General features: G+C 44.8%; 1 long non-coding RNA gene across 1 annotated transcript; it reads left to right on the top strand.

Moving 5' to 3' along the window:
- Nucleotides 1-228: 228 nt before the first annotated feature.
- On the top strand, nucleotides 229-974 carry LOC120716616. The gene is made up of 2 exons (XR_005692006.1): nucleotides 229-471; nucleotides 650-974. It is a non-coding gene; the product is annotated as an uncharacterized LOC120716616 (long non-coding RNA).
- The last annotated feature ends 2399 nt before the right edge of the window (nucleotides 975-3373 follow it).

The raw sequence follows: 3373 nt of genomic DNA, 5'->3' as shown, positions 1-3373 counted from the left end.
CGCGCCTCGCTGGCGAGCCCTTAGCTTTGGGGAGGGTGGGTTTCGCAAAGACCACCGTCTGTGAGGAACCCAGTACCTCCTACACACACACACACACACACACACACACACACACACACACACACACACACACAGGAGGCAGTGAGGAGTAGAAGGAGGTTGTTGCTACGCCTGCGTCGCGAAACCAGGGCTCATTGTGTGTGCGCCCGGAGCAGCCACGGGGGAAACACATGGGACAACCAACCAGTTTGGGGCCATGGTTTATTCAACGTGTATTTTCAGTGTGGTTTAACTTGCTAATCTGATCTGAAATACTTTCCTTGAATGTGCCTTAATTTCACCTCTTTTTTCTTTCTTCTTTTCTTAGCTTACTGAAAATGTTGGCGACCAAAGGCCGGATCCAGGGATGTGTGCTGCTTGTGCTACTGGCGTTATGTGGACAAACTGCTCGCTGTCAACATCGATACAAAGGTAAAGTGCAATCCCAGGGTTGTGTGCTGCTTGTGGTACTCGCTTTATGTGGATAAACTGCTTGCTGTCAACATCAATACTAAGATAACAAAAGAATAGCCTAGTGTAACGTAGTGTTTTATGTTTGTTTTTTTTCTAGAATGATTCAAATGTTACTATCATTTCCCCAACCCCGCAGGCTCTGCGACCCGTGAAGAACTGAGACTCCTTCTGGTCGATAAAACAGGATCGGGAAAGAGTGCATCCGGAAACACCATCCTGGGGGATGAAAGAGGACGTTTCGCCTGAGTCTGTCACTGACGGCTGTCTCAGAAAAGAGGCAGAGGGCGAAGACGGAAGAAATATCGCTGTGATCGACACTCTGGGGCTGTCTTTTGGATGAAATAGATGAAATGGTGGATTTCAATGGAGGAAACCACCACACCAACGAGATGTATAAGGCGGCCCAGAAGAAACTCGAAGGAGAAAGGCTGAAGAGGAGAAAGGAGGAAGAAAAAAAAAAGCCTCAGTTGTATCGTGAGTGTAATTTCAAATAAAATAAAATAAAACTCAGAACCGTCTGTGTGTTGTATTCTTCTTTTCCTTCTTCTTCATCTTCTTCATCTTCTTCTTCTTCTTCTTATCATTATTATCATTATTGTGATTATGCTTCATTTTTATGTACTGGGGTATCAATGACCCCCATGCTGCCGCAGCAGGTTCTGTGCGTGGCCCCCAAGTGCTACGTTTTCTTTCCCGATCCCCTGACGAACCCATTAGAATCGCTCTGGGGCACTCTTCGACCCCAAATGATCGTTCTGTTTTTTTTCATTTTCATTCACCTGTCTCTACTGAGGGTGGGGTACTTTGGGACCCCCGGGGTCTGGGGCTGCCCCGAAGGGGAGCACAAGGGTTAACAGCGGCCTCCCATGGACGAACATGACAGAGCCTGCCTGAAACTAGGAGAAAAATTGAAATGGGAGTGGCATTCAGGGAGGGAAACGTGGGTGTACGGGGCGCAGGAGCCAACCCTGATGCGCGGCCTGTGAAATGCGACCCAGTGGAGAAGGTGGGGTGAGAGGATAGCGCTTGTATTACGTGAAACTCCCTGGCTTGTGGAGGACAGATGTGTGATAAGCATGAACACAGGCTCATGAACACAGGCTCATGAACACAGGCGCAGATCTCATGCAGAGGGTCTGAAATTGAGTCTCATGCGCTGAATAAAAAAAAAAAAATAACAACAACAAATTAGGCAAGGTGAAATAGTCCCGACCGAGAAAGTTTTCCCGACCGAGAGTCCCGACCGAGAGAGTTTTCCCGACCGAGAAAGTTTTCCCGACTGAGAGTCCCGACCGAGAGAGTTTTCCATACCGAGAGTCCCAAATGAGAAAGTTTTCAAACAGGCAGTGTGTTTCACAAACTCAGGCTGGTATTTTCAGACCAGCTGTCGTTTTCATTGTTTTCATTTGTAGGAAATCATGGTCAACTTTTGTATGTGCACCGTTTTTAACATTGTAAAAGATGTAAAATGTAGATAAATGTGTTGAGAATAATAAAAAAAAACAAAATCCAAAGTATTACTTTGCCATGACATTTATTTCTTTTGCATCACACAAAATCCATGCCATTTCACGTACATTACACAGAATCCATCAAAACGGCAAACCTTTCTTTACACCAAAACTTTCCCGACTGAGAAAATTTTCCAGACCGAGAGTCCCGACCGAGAAAGTTTTCCCGACCGAGAGAGTTTTCCCTACCGAGAGTCCCGACCGAGAAAGTTTTCCCGACCGAGAGTCCCGACCGAGAAAGTTTTCCCGACCGAGAAAGTTTTCCCGACCGAGAGTCCCGACCGAGAAAGTTTTCCCGACCGAGAGTCCCAAATGAGAAAGTTTTCAAACAGGCAGTGTGTTTCACAAACTCAGGCTGGTATTTTCAGACCAGCTGTCGTTTTCATTGTTTTCATTTGTAGGAAATCATGGTCAACTTTTGTATGTGCATCGTTTTTAACATTGTAAAAGATGTAAAATGTAGATAAATGTGTTGAGAATAATAAAAAAAACAAAATCCAAAGTATTACTTTGCCATGACATTTATTTCTTTTGCATCACACAAAATCCATGCCATTTCACGTACATTACACAGAATCCATCAAAACGGCAAACCTTTCTTTACACCAAAACTTTCCCGACCGAGAGAGTTTTCCCGACCGAGAGTCCCGACCGAGAAAGTTTTCCCGACCGAGAAAGTTTTCCCGACCGAGAGAGTTTTCCCGACCGAGAGTCCCAAATGAGAAAGTTTTCAAACAGGCAGTGTGTTCCACAATCTCAGTCTGGTATTTTTAGACCAGCTGTCATTTTCATTGTTTCATTTTATCATGGGTATGTGAAATGTTGTGCCGTGGTTCAGCTTACACAATGATGAAATGCCACACAGGCCTACAAACGCCATACAGGCATTTGTAGGAAATCATGGTCAACTTGTGTATGTGTATCGTTTTTATCATTGTAAAAGATGTAAAATGTAGATGAATGTGTTGAGAATAATAAAAAAAGCAAATCCAAAGTATAACTTTGCCATGACATTTATTTCTTTTGCATCACACAAAATCCATGCCATTTCACGTACATTACACAGAATCCATCAAAACGGCAAACCTTTCTTTACACCAAAACTTTCCCGACCGAGAGAAAGCGCAGCTTGGAGCACAAACGCAACCTGGAGCAGAAGCACAACTCAGAGCGCAAGCACAACTTGGAGCAGAGGCACAATATAGAGCAGAAGATCAACCCAGAGCCCAAGAGCAACCCCAAGTGGAAGAGCAAACCCAAGCGGAAGAAGAAATTGAAGCGATGCCCGAGCCTGTTGCAGACTCTGAAGAAGAGTCTTTAGCCGCAGCAATAACTGTGTCTTTCAATGA

The sequence above is a fragment of the Simochromis diagramma genome, unplaced genomic scaffold (assembly GCF_900408965.1).
Source record: "Simochromis diagramma unplaced genomic scaffold, fSimDia1.1 OVJJ01000565.1, whole genome shotgun sequence".
NCBI lineage: Eukaryota > Metazoa > Chordata > Actinopteri > Cichliformes > Cichlidae > Simochromis > Simochromis diagramma.
The sequence above is the reverse complement of the archived record's forward strand: the minus strand, read 5'-3'. Positions and strand labels throughout refer to the sequence as shown.